Source organism: Panthera pardus, unplaced genomic scaffold, assembly GCF_024362965.1.
Source record: "Panthera pardus isolate Hobbes unplaced genomic scaffold, ASM2436296v1 HiC_scaffold_27, whole genome shotgun sequence".
In the NCBI taxonomy this organism is placed as follows: Eukaryota; Metazoa; Chordata; class Mammalia; order Carnivora; family Felidae; genus Panthera; species Panthera pardus.
Genome location: NW_026526843.1, coordinates 82,971,933 through 82,986,239, shown reverse-complemented (window position 1 = coordinate 82,986,239; position 14,307 = coordinate 82,971,933).

Below are 14,307 nucleotides of genomic sequence, written 5' to 3'. Positions count from 1 at the left end.
TGACAGAATCCTAAATGGGTCCAAGACCTCACAGGGCACCTAGGACACACGCCTCCAAACAGCTCATAGACCTTATGCCCAGATATTGACCCTAGACCTCTGAGACCTCACACCCTGGATTATCTATCTCCAAGCAGCTCAGAGAGCTCACATCTAGACACCCCAGGCAACTCAGGCTGCACTGAAACTGTGGGACACTGACTCCCACAGAGCTCCAGGACCTCGAATGCCACCTTGCACACTAGGATTCAGACTCCATACACGTCAGAGAACAACTTTCTGGGCTAGAGATGCACAAACATTTCCCAGACCTCACAACTTGGGATACTGCTGTCCAAGCCACTCGGAAACTTCACACCCTGATCAATTCCCAAACTGTTTTGTTGGAGACCTCACATCCTGGGGCAGTGCTCCCAAAGTGGAGATGTGACACCCTGGACATAGATGGCCCAAACACAGACCTCATGCTCAGAGCACAGATCCCTAAATGATTCTGAAACCTTGGACACAGGCCCCCCCCCACAAATTGCTCAGGGACACCCCGGAAAAGAGAGCACTAATCCCAGAGACCTCTACCTAGAACAGAGCACCACAAATAACTCAGAGGCTCAAGCCTTAGACACAGACCCCAAGGAGCACAGAGGTCTCACAGCCCAGAAACAGATCCTTGTTAATTTCAATCCTGGGATGCCTGGGTGGCTAAGTTGGTTAAGCATTTGACTTCGGCTTAGGTCATGATCTCATGGTTTGTGAGTTCAAGCCCCCTGTCCGGGCTCTGTGCTGACAGCTCAGTACCTGGAGGCTGCTTCATATTCTGTGTCGTCTTCTCTCTTTCTGCCCCTCCCCTGCTCATGCTCTCTCTCTCTCTCTCTCAAAAATAAACATTAAAAAAAAAAAGAATTCCAGCCCTGGGAAACAACTATATACATACAGCTCAGTGACCCCACACCTTCTGACACCCCTAGATGGTTCACTCAGGACATCCTAGGAAAAGACTACCAAACCCCAGAGACCTCACACTTTGTAACCCACATTCCCCAAGAGCTCAAAGACCTGAAAATCTGATTACAGACCTCCACAAAGCTTCACAATTAGGGATAAAGAAAGACCCACCAATTTCTCAAAAGAACTTCCAAACTGGGATAAGGATGGACAGACAGTTCAGAGACCTTACACCCTCTTCTCAGACTACCAGACCACTTAGGCCTACTCTGAACACAAGAGAGCCCCGAAATCATACACACTGAAACATAGGCCCTAAACCAGCTCAGAGATCTCACACCTTTGATACAGATTCCTGTTCACAGATGTCCTGTCATGTACTGGACGCAGATTTCCCCAAAATAGCTCAGAGCCTTCATACACAGAGACCGATCCTCAAACCACTCAGAGGCCTTCCATTGTGGTTCCCAGAAAAGCTCAGAGACTGAAAATGTGGATACAAATCCTCTACATAGCTCAGAGACTTCACACCGTGTAATACAGACCCCCAACGGCTCTGAGATCACATATCCTGGACACAGACACCAAATGGCTTAGAAACCTATCCTAGGGTTACATCTCTGAGCAGCTCAGAATCTTCACACTCTCAACAGACCTCCAAATGATTCAGAAATATACCCTGAACTCAGACCCCTAAACCATTTATGGAACTCCCACTTTGTACTCCTATCCAGAAAGATTTCAGATACCTGACACTCAATGGACACATCACCAAAGAGCCAAGAAACCTCACATTCTATTCAAAGTCTGCCACAGAGGAGACTGGGACACAGACCCACAACAGCTTAGGGATGTCACAATGTGGACACAGGCTCTCAACCCAGTGAACTTCTAACCCAGAAGGCAGACACAAAAAGAGCTCAGAGACAGCACATCCTGGCAATGTATGCCCACACAGCTTGACACCTCCCATAATGGGACAGAAACCCTCAAAGAGTTCATTAACCTCACAATCTGGAAAGCAGACCCACAAACAGGCCAGAGACCTCACCTATCAGACATACAATGCCAAAACGCTCAGAGTTAACAAATGTTACACTCTAGGACACGAATGCACCCCCACACCCAGCTCAGAAGCATAACATCCTGGACAAAGACCCTCCCCACGAAAAAAAAAAAACACCCAAGAGATGTCATTAGTAACAGAACCCCAAACCACTCGAGACCTCAAACCCTGGAAACAGACCCCTGGTAAGTCAGAGACCTCATACCCTGGGACTGAGACTCCCAACAGGAGCTACCTCACCCCTGGGAACAGGGAACTCAACACCCAGGAATGCAGAGATCAGAGATCTCACACTCTGGGGCACAGAGGGTAAAGCACCTCTGAGGCCCAAGAAAGTATAAAGACAGTAGAAAGACCTCAAACTTGACACAGACCCTGAAACTGCTCTAAAAAAATCATAACCCGGGGACAAACCCACATCATAGAGAACTAATCCCCTGGGACATGGGCTCAGGAGGGGGGAGAAACACGCTGAGCCAAGACACTCAAACACACCCGAGTCCTCATATGAGGGTCACAGACCCCAAACAGCTCAGCCACCTCAACCTGAAAGGAGGGACTTCTAAGTAGCTCAGAGACACCATACTCTGCACAGACCATCAGAGTTGAGAGATTTCACACACCGAATAAAGACCTCCAAACAGCGCAGAAAACTAACTGGCACCCCTCTCCCTCCAGTTGAAAGCTCAGAGACCGTGACCCTGGAACAAATGCTTAATGAGTCAGATGTATCACACTCTGGGACTGAGATGTCCCAAAAGGAGGAGACTTTACACCTGAAAATATTCCCCAAACATGTCAAACTCTCAAGCAGAAAGAGCTCAGAGACCACATACACTAGAACACGGGCCAGACATCTCAGAGATCATACAGTGTAGGCATAGTCACCCAAACGTCTCAGTGAACTCACCCCTGGAATGCAGACCAGAAAGAGCTCAGAACCCTTGGATCTAGGATTCAGAAATCCTTCCAAGACTTAGGGTATAGACACCAAAATAGAATTCAGAGAATATGCTAGATACAGAGCATCAAAGCATTCAGAGACCTCCAATTGTGGGACACATACATGTAGACAGATCAAGGACCTCATACCCTGGATGTACACACAAAACAGCTCAGAAAATTTAAATTCTAGGAAATACACACCTCAAAAGAACAGACCTCACATCCTGTGACATACAGGAAGATCAAAACCACACAAGTGGAGATAGATACCCCTATTTCAGGGCCATGTCCAGGGACCCACATAGACCTCAATCTATGTGACATACGCACATAAAAATATCAGATACCTCACATGCCAGGATATACACCCACAAACAGTTTGGAGCACTTGTATCCTGAGAAATAAACCAAAGAATTGATCAGGGACCTCACATATTGGGACCTACACCCACATAGAGACCAGAGACTCAAATCCTGGGACATAAACCCAAAACACCTCAGAGACCTTACATGCTGGGACAAAGAAAAGTCAAAACCTACGATCTGGGACACAGAGCCCCAAACAGATCAGAGACCACACACTGTTGACACACATACCAAGAACAGACCCTCACATCCTGAGACATACAACCATAAAGGGATCAGACAACTCTTTTTTTTAATGTTTATTATATTTTTGAGAGAGAGAGAGACAGAGCATGAGCAGGGGAGGAGTAGAGAGAGAGGGAGACACAGAATCGGAAGTAGGCTCCAGCCTCTGAGCTGTCACCATAGGGCCTGACACGAGGCTCAAACTCACGAACCACGAGATCATGACCTGAGCCAAAGTTGGATGCTTAACTGACTGAGCCACCCAGGCGCCCTGGGATCAGACAACTCTTATCTTGATGTACACCCACAAACAAATCTGACATTTTGTGACACGGACCCTCAGGGTCTTCACACCCTTGGACAGATACCCACAGATAGGTAATAAACCTTGGAAGTTGGACATACACAGAGAACTAGACGAAAGACTGCTCATCCTGTGACATAAATCCAAAAAGTGGTCAGAGAAATCATGTCTTAGGACATATACTCAGTCATAACAGAGACTTCAGATCCTAAGACGTGCCTGCAAAACATCAGAGAGCATACACAGTGGGATGTACACCCACAAACAGACCAAATACTACCCGCTGGGGCATGCATGGAAAAAGAGCAGAGAGGTGTACATTCTAGGAAATACACTAAGATATCCTGGGAAATGCATCCACAAAAAGACTAGAGACCTCAAATGTTTGACAGTACACCTAAAGAGATCAGAGATACCACATCCCAGGACATAGAGTGATAAAATGTTCACGGACCTCATATGGTGGGAAATCGGCACAAAAACAGATTAGAAACCTCACATCCTAGGACACACACCCTCAAATAGTTCACAGACATAAAGTCCTGCAAAATTCACTCACAGACCATTCACAAACCTTATATCCTGCAACAGACGCAACAAATCAGAGACCTCACATCCAGGACTATACCTACCAAGAGAATACAGGTAACAGATCCTGAGACACACACTCAGAAACATATCAGTGGGGGCATGCCTGGGTGGCTCAGTCAGTTAAGTGTCCAACTTCAGCTCAGGTCATGATCTTGCGGTTTGTAGGTTTGAGCCCCGTATCGGGGGCTCTGTGCTGACAGCTCAGAGCTTGGAGCCTGCTTCGGATTCTGTGTTTCCCTCTCTCTCTCTCTGCCCCTGCCCCGCTTATGCTCTCTCTCTCTCACTCTCTCGAAGATAAATAAATAAATAAATAAACATTAAAAGAAAGAAACATATCAGTGACCTGAAATCCTGGGAAGATAGCCATAAGCAGATCAGAGACCTCCCACCAGCAAAATACACACATAAAGTGGAGAGAGACACACATTCTGAAACACACACCCACAAACAGCTCAGCAAAATCACACATTGGGAAATACACCCATGAACACCTTGGAGACTTCACATCCTTGGACATATACCAACAGAGCAGATACCTCAAAACCTACCAATCACACCTGGAAGCAGATCAGTCCTCACACATCAGGGAATACACCCAAAAACATCAAAGGGCTCATGTCCTGGGATGTCCACGGACAAAAGATTCTAGAGAGACTTCACAGCCTGAACACGCACCCACACATGGGTCAGAGACCTCCAATCCAGTAACATACATGGACAAACAGCTCAGAAAGCCCACGTGCTGGAGCATACAAAACAAAAAGGCAGACCAGAGACCTCAAACCCACGATCAAGTCAGACACTCCATGTGCTGAAAAATACACCCAGAAAATACCCCAGAGGGTAGACGTGACATCTTGGGGCAAGACCCACAAAGAGATCAGAGGGTTCACTGTTTTAGCTTCAAACCTCTTTCTCTCTCCCTCTGACCTCTGCTCCTGCCATATCATTGCTTTCTGTGACTCTACTTCCATCGTCACATGGCCCCCTGTCTCAGTGTACATTGTCGCTTAGTTTTCTGTGACCCCAAAGGTCCTACTTCCCTCATGTAAAGACTCTTGTGATTAGAATCAGTCCTCCTGGGTAACCCAGGATAACTGCTCCATCTCACAGTGCTTACTTAATACATATCTGCAAAGTCCCTTTCTCCAGGTAAAACAACATATTTATAAGTTCCAGGAATGGAACTTATATTTGGTCAGCCATCATTTGATCAAACAGAACATACATGCACAAAGAGAAACCTCACATCCTCGGACATAATGTACTTGAAGACTTCATACCCGGAGTTACATACTTCCAAAGAGATCAGAGACCTTCCACCCTGGGACATGCATGCAGAAGATGAGAGAGCCACATTCTGAGACATTTACTAGCTAATGCTCCAAAAGGGCTCTAAATCCTTCACACTCTGGGAATTAAACCTACAAAGATATAAGAGAACCCACTCTTTGGGACATACACACCCAGAGAGAACAGGAACCTGATACTGTGGGATATACACCAACACAAAGATCAGGGGCTCCACATTCTAGGACCTCCAAACAGACCAGACCTCTGACTCTGAGACAAATACACAAAAAGAACAGAAAAGTGGCCCACATTCTCTGACATTCACTCACACACACACACACACACACACACACCAGGGACCTCACAAACTGGGACACAGAAACACATGCATATCAGACCTCATGCCCTTTACCAACACACCCAAGGAGATTACACTCTCGCATATGTGACATACACACACAATCAGATCAAAGACCTGATCCCAGAAATACAACCAAAACCACACCAGACACCTTCAATCCTGCGGGATGAACCAACAAACAGGTTGCAGACCTCACATGCTGATAAATGCATCCAGATAAATTTGGACACCTGAAATCTTGGAGCATACTGTCTCAAGGATATCAGGGAGCTCAGATCCTGGGATACATGCCCACAAACAGATCCTCCCATAAAGAGGTGAAAGTCCTCCCATGCATAGAAATACACCCAGAAACATCATTTCAGGGAGCTGGCAATGGGGGACCAGCAACAGTCCTGGCAATGTACTGGCAATGTACCCAGCAACAGATCAGAGGCCTCACATCTGAAACATACACCCAGGATGAGCTCAGAAATCTCACACCTTGGATATGTAGACCTTAACATAAGAATTTCACTTCATGGTATATATACCAACAAACAAATCAGAAATGCTTGCAAATACCCCCATAAAACATCATCTGATGACCTGGAACATAACCCCCACAAACAGCTCAGAGACCTAACACTCTGGGATGTGCATTCACAAAACATCACAGATCTCACATCCTAGGACATGCATTGAGAAACAGATCAAAGAACTCACCTGGAAAAACACAGCTAAAACATTAAACAAGTCAGAGACCTCATACCCTTGTTCATTCACCAGTGAAAAGATCAGCCACTTCACGCTATCAGACAAATACCTACAAAAAGATGAGGGAATTTCTGTCATGGGCTACACACTCTGTTTCATTCCTGCTTCAGTCACCAGCAAACATACAAGAGGCTTCCCACCACGAGACAGAGACAAACAGATCAGGAAGTCTCACATCCTGGGACATAAACCCAGAAACAGATCAGGCATTTTGAGCAAAAAGACCAAGAGGTCAGAATCCTTACACCATGAACACACATATCTCAACAATTCAGAGAATTCACATACTGGGAACTGTATGCAAAATCAGATTCTCCCCTCCTAGGACATACACCTCAAAACAGCTGGACCCATAAATTCTGGGACACACACCATTACAGAGATCAGAGACCTCACACCCTGGTTCATAAGTGCACACATGGATCAGAGAGACTCCCTGCCATCAGACACACACTCACAAACAGAGGTGTTCACATCCTGGGATGTGCACAGACAGCCAGATAGAGACCTCATAACCTGGGACACTATAGTTGTTTCTCTCTCAGCCTGGTTTTGTTGTTGTTGTTGTTTTGGTTTGGCTTTTTTTGTTCTTACTGTTTTTAAGAAAAGGTGCCACAGGGCACCTGGCTGGTTTAGTTGGTAGAGCATGCAACTCTTGATCTTGGGGTCATAAGTTTGAACCCCATGTTGGGCTGGAGCCTACTAAAGAAAAAAAAAGAAAAGAAAAGAAGGCCACATTTACCCCATTTCTTTTTTTGTAAGTTTATTTATTTTTTGAGAGAGAGAGACACAGTGCCAGCTGAGGAGGGGCAGAGAGAGAGGGAGAGAGAATCCCAAGCAGGCTCCTCACCATCAGCGGAGAGCTGGATGCGGGGCTTGATCCCAGGAACGGTGAGATCACAACCTGAGCCTAGATCGAGTCAAACGCTTAACTGACCAAGCCACCCAGGTGCCCCTCCCCCTGCTGTTTCTTGAAGGTGCAGGCCTTAATCTCGTCAGGGCTCTGGACTTGCTGCTATAACAAATCACCAAATCTTATTGTTGTAAAACAACACAAATTTATTATCTTCTATTTCTGCAGCTCAGAAGACTGACAAGGGGTCTTACAGGGTAAAAGCCAAGGTGTCAGTAGAGCTGACTTCCTTCTGGAGTTCTAGGGGAGAATCCAGTTCTTACAGGACGCTTGCCTTCCTGAGCTCGTGGCTCTTTCCTCCACCTTCAAAGTCAGCAGTATTTCATCTTTAAATCTCTCTCTCTCTCTGTATCCATCTATCTCCACCTTTATTTCTCTTTGATCTCCGCTTATGTCATCATATCACTTTTTCTTTTCTTTTTTTATATTTTAATGTTTATTTATTTATTTATTGAGAGAGAGAGAGCGCGCGAGAGCAAGCGCAAGCCAGGGAGGGGCAGAGAGAAAGGGAGAGAGAAATCCCAAGCAGGCTCCACGCTTTCAGCTTGAACCCATGAACTACAAGATCATGACCTGAGCCAAAACCAAGAGTCAGATGCTCAACAGACTGAACCATCCAGGCACCCCTCATCATGCCACTTTTTTTTTGTTTATTTTTTAATGTTTATTTATTATTTTTTTTATTTTTTTTATTTTTATTTTTCTTAACGTTTTATTTATTTTTCAGACAGGGAGAGACAGAGCATGAACAGGGGAGGGTCAGAGAGAGGGAGACACAGAATCTGAAACAGGCTCCAGGCTCTGAGCTGTCAGCACAGAGCCTGATGCGGGGCTCGAACTCACAGACCGTGAGATCATGACCTGAGCCGAAGTCAGCCGCTGAACCGACTGAGCCACCCAGGCGCCCCAATGTTTATTTATTTTTGAGAGAGACAGAGTGTGAGCAGAGGAGGGGCAGAGAGAGAAGGAGACACAGAATCCGAAGCAGGCTCCAGGCTCTGAGCTGTCAGCACAGAGCCCGACGCAGGGCTCGAACTCACGGACCGCGAGATCATGACCTGAGCCGAAGTCAGACACTTAACTGACTGAGCCACCTAGGCACCCCTCATGTCACTTTTCCTGACTCTGCTTCTCTTCCCACATTGTGTTCTCAGACTCTTGCCTTCATGTGTCCCTCATATAAGGACACATGTGATTACACTGGGCATACCCAGATAATCTAGAATAATTTCCCCATCTCAGGATGCTTAACTTAATCATATCAGCAAAGTCCCCTTTAACTTAATCATATCAGCAAAGTCCCCTTTTCCATGTAGATTAACATAATTAGAGGTTCCAGGGATTAGGAAGTGGACATCTTTGGGGTATTGCTTTTCAGTCACCAGAGACATGTATGCACAAACAGCTCACAGACCTTGCATCTGGAGCCATACACTTCCACATAAGGGAGATGCTTTCCTCCCTCTAACACACACCCGAAAAGAACAGACACACACACATTTGGGGACGAATACAAAAAAAAAAATGCTCAGAGTCCTTAAGCACTTGGAATGAAACTCACAAACATAAGAGAACCTGCCACCCAGGTCACACACACACAAACTGCAAAGAGAAACAGATTCTTAGACATAAACCCACAAACAGGTCATACTTCACAAATTTGGACGTGTAACAGCAAACTGAATAGGCCTCACACCCTTGATAAACCCGCACAGAGACTAGACACTCACATACTGTGATATACACTCACAAACAGATCAGAAGACCTCATGTGAGAAATACTACTAAAAAGAGATCACAGCCCACAAATCTTGCCACCTGAAACTACAAACAGGTTAGAGGCCTTACATGCAGGGCATACAGCCAGAATAAGTGCAGATACCTGGAGATGTACACCCACCAAAAGACGAGAAGCCTCACAACCCGAGATAGCTGCCCACAGACAAACCAGAGGTCTCAAATCCTACAGTATACACCCACAATCAAGTTGGAGGCCTCAATGTGAAGAAAAAGAGCCAGAAACCCATCACAGACCTGAGATCTTGCAACATATGCCCATAAAAGGATCGGAGGGGTTGTATTCTGGGACATGCTCTCAAATAGGTCAGAGGTTTCAAACCAAGGAAAATGACCCACTAAGAGCTCAATAACCTCACAGCCTGGACATACACCTTCAGATCAGATACATGTATATCAACATATAGGGGCGCCTGGGTGGCTTAGTCAGTTAAGCGTCCGACTTCAGCTCAGGTTGTGATCTCATGGTTTGTGATTTTGAGCCCCGCATGGTGCTTTCTGCTGTGAGCACGGAGCTCGCTCTGGATCTTCTGTCTCCCACTCTCTCTGCCCCTACGCTGCTTGCACTCTCTCTCTGTCCCTGTCAAAATAAATAAATAAACTAAGAAAAAAAGAGCTCAGAGACCAAACATTTCCTAGGGCATGCTGAAAGCAAACAGATAAGAGAACTCAGATCCTAGGAGAGCACCCTCAAACAGGTCAGGAGATTCACATTCTGGTTCACTGACCAGTGAACACATGAGACATTTCGGACCATCAGAATACCCACAAACACATCAGGGAATGCACATCTTGGACATACACCAACAAAGAGATTCCAGACCTCACAACTTGGACACGGAGCCGCAAACAGATCAGAGACTTCAAACGCCACAAAGAGCCCAAAGCCCTCACACCATGTGACATGTACCATCAAACAGATCGGGGAGCTGAAATCCTGAGATATGTACCCACAAACAGATTAGAGACCTTACAACCTGGACATGTAACCACAAAGAAACCACAGAGTTCAGAATCTGCAACATGTACCCACAGACAGATCAGAAACCTTAAGCCTTGAGTCATACATAAAAAATAGATCATAAAGTTCACATTCCGGGATATAATCCCCCAACAACGCAGACGCCATCTGTACCCGAGGCACAGACCCACAGACGGATCAGAGACCTTAAATCCTGTAACACACAACCACAATCAAGTCAGAGACCTCACAGGCTAAGGAAACACCAGAAACAGATTATAGACCTGAAATCTTACAACACAGATCCACAAACATATCAGAGAGCTCATGTGCTGCGACATTTATCAGCAAACAAATCAGAGGCCTCAAGTCAAGGGATAGATACCCACAGAGTTCAGAGACCTCGTGTGCTCTGGACATAGGAATCTAAATAAAGCAGAGATCTAACATGCTGGTATATATACGTGATCAAATCAGAAACCTCCTACCACTGGAAATACCCCCCAAACAGATCGGAGACCTAACAACTGGAACATACCCCACAAACATCTGAGAACCCTCACATAATAGAACACATTCCCCAAATCAGCTCAGACACCTGACATCCTAGGACATGTGCACACAACCTGATTGGAAACCTCACATTCTAAGACATATTCCCACAAACAGCTATGAGACCACGAGGTCTGGGACACACCCCCTCAACCATTCTGAAACCTCTCATTGTGGTTCATACGCCCACACACAGATCAGAGACCTCCTGCCACCAAATGCACACTCACAAACGGATGGTGGAGTTCACATCCTGGGATGTGCACTGACAACCAGATAGAGACCTCACAACCTGGGACACTGTAGTCATTTTCTACCGCTGCTGTAACACGTTACAATTTTAGTGTCATGAAACAACACAAATTTACTATCTTACCTTTCCACAGGTCAGAACCCGACAATGGGTGTCAAAGGGCTAAAATCAAGTTGTTGGCAGAATTTCATTGTTCCTGGAGGCTCTAGGGACAGAATCCATTTCCTTGCCTTTTCTAGTTTCTCGAGCTGCCTGCATTTTTTGGCTCATGGCCCCATCCTCAAACTTCAAAGCAGTGTTTCATTCTCAGAATGCTCTCTCTCTCTCTCTCATCCTCTCTGATTTCTATTTCTTTTTTTTAAAGTTTATTTATTTACTGTGAGAGACAGAGAGAGAGGTACAGGGCAGAGAGAGAGAGGGAGAGAGAGCATCCCAAGCAGGCTCTGCACTGTCAGCGTGGAGCCCAACGTGGGGCTCGAACTCATGAACCAAGAGATTAGGCATGACCCAAGCCAAAAGCAAGAGCAAGATGCTTAGCCAACTGAGCCAGCCAGGCGCCCCTGATTTCTATTTCTGTCGCCACATCTGCTTCTCAGGCTGAATGTCCTGCCTCTCTCCTGTAAGGACCCTTGTGATTATATTAGACTCGCCTGGAAAATCCAGGCTACTATCCCCCATCTCAAGATAATTGTTTTATCACATTTGCAAAGGACCTTTTCTTTAAATTTTTTAAAACGTTTATTTATTTTTGAAAGAGAGAGTATGTGTGTGTGAGTGGGGGAAGGGCAGAGAGAGAGGGAGACACAGAATCAGAAGCAGGCTCCAGGCTCTGAGCTGTCAGCACAGAGCCCAACGTGGGGCTCGAACTCACAAAATCGCGAGATGATGGCCTGAGCCAAAGTCGGATGCTTAACCGACTGAGCCACCCAGGTGTCCCTGCAAAAGACCTTTTTGACATGTAAGGTCACATAATCACATGTTCCAAAGATTAGAACGTGGACATCTTTCAGTGACCTTTACTCTACCAACCTTAGATGTATACACAAGCAATTAAAAACATCCCATCCTGGGGTGCCTGGCTGGCTCAGTTGTTGGAGCATGCGACTCTTGATCTCAGGGTCATGAGTTCGAGCCCCACAGTGGGCATAGAATTTACTTAAAAAATTTAAAAAAAAAGCATCCCATCCTGAGATATACACACCCATATCACATGATTCCAAAGAGATCAGAGACCTCCCACCCTTGGACATACATCCAGAAAAAGAGTGAGGCACACATTCTGTGTCATATACCCACACACAGGGTGGGGACCTCTCACCCTGGGACATGTAACCACAAACAGAAGACACCTCACACCTTTACACACGCAAAGATATCAGAAACTCAAATACTGTGATAGAAAGGCAAAAACTGAATGGAGACCTCATCTGAGAAATGTTCCCACAAACAGATGAGAGACCTCACAGCCCGAGACACATACCCACAGTCTTGCAACGTATACCTACGATCAAGTATGAGACCTCACAGTCTAGGAGAAATACCTCGAGTCTGATTATGTACTTGATACCATAAAATGCCCACAAGGAGTCCAGAGAGTTCATATTGTGGGGACACAAACCCACGAAAAGATCAGAGACTCGAGCCAAATGAAAGATACAATGAGCTGCAAGCCTCACACCTAGATATACACATTTGAGTAGATCAGAGACCTCTCATCCTGGGACATATATAACCAAACAAAGCAGAAATCTTGGAAATATCCATAAAATATCAGAGACCTAACAGCCTAGACATAACTCACAAACACCTCCAGAGACCTAACATATAAACACAAAATCAGCACAGAGACCTCACATCTGAGGACACATACTCACAAACAGGCCAGAGACCTCTTGCCCTGGTTCATACACCCACATACAGATCAGAGGCCTCCACCAACAGACACCCTCACACACCCATTTCTAGGATATGTCCAGACAACCAGACAGAAAATTCACAACCCAGGACACTGTATTTGCTTCTTATTGCTGTTGTGAGAGATCACCACAATTTAGTGTCGGGGAGAAACACAAATTTATTTATTATATTATATTTGTGGAGGTTAGAAACCCGAAAATGGGTCTCAGAGTATTAAACTCAAGTGTGAACAGAGCTGTGTTCCTTCTGGAGACTCTAGGGGAGAATTCACTTCCTTGCCTTTTCTAGTTTTCCAGAGCTGCCTGTATTCTTGGCCCCTGACCCCTTCCTCTACCTGCAAAGCCCTCAGCGCTCATCTTCAAATCTCTCTGATTTCTGTCCCCATCATCAATCTCCTCCCTGACTAGGGCTTCCTGGTCACATGTCCTTTACTGGACATCTCTGGAGTCCTATTATTTGGCTGAGTACAGACATATACACACAGTACCAAATTACACATCCCAGAATATACCCCCATGAACATCTCAAGGATCTCACAAGCCGGGATGCACACCTACAAATTCTCCATCATCAGATCACCGTGTCTAACCTGGCTTGTGTCATTACTTTGCACTCAGTGACAATAACCGTCCTGTCCCCCTCATTTCGGGACCCTTGTGACTACAGTGGGCCCACCCAGAAAATCTAAGAACACCTTCCCATTGCAAAATGCTTAATTTAATCACAGCTTCAAAGTAACTTTTAACATGTAAGGTCTCATCTTCACAGGGTCCAAGGATTAGGACATGGGCATCTTTAGGAGGCCTTAAGTCAGCAGAGGAGAGACACACACACGCACAAATAGTAAGAGGCCTCCAATCACAAAACACACACCTCCAAAAGAGCTCAGGGACCCAAAATCCTGGGCCATGCACTAGAAATAGTTCACACCCCTCAGCTGGAGTCATACATCTAGAAAGTGACCAGAGACCTCCTTCCCTCAGACGTGAGTCTAAGGAGAATAGAGAGACACACATTCTGGGACATATGCCCATAAACAGGTCTGAGACCTCAAAAATTGGGACA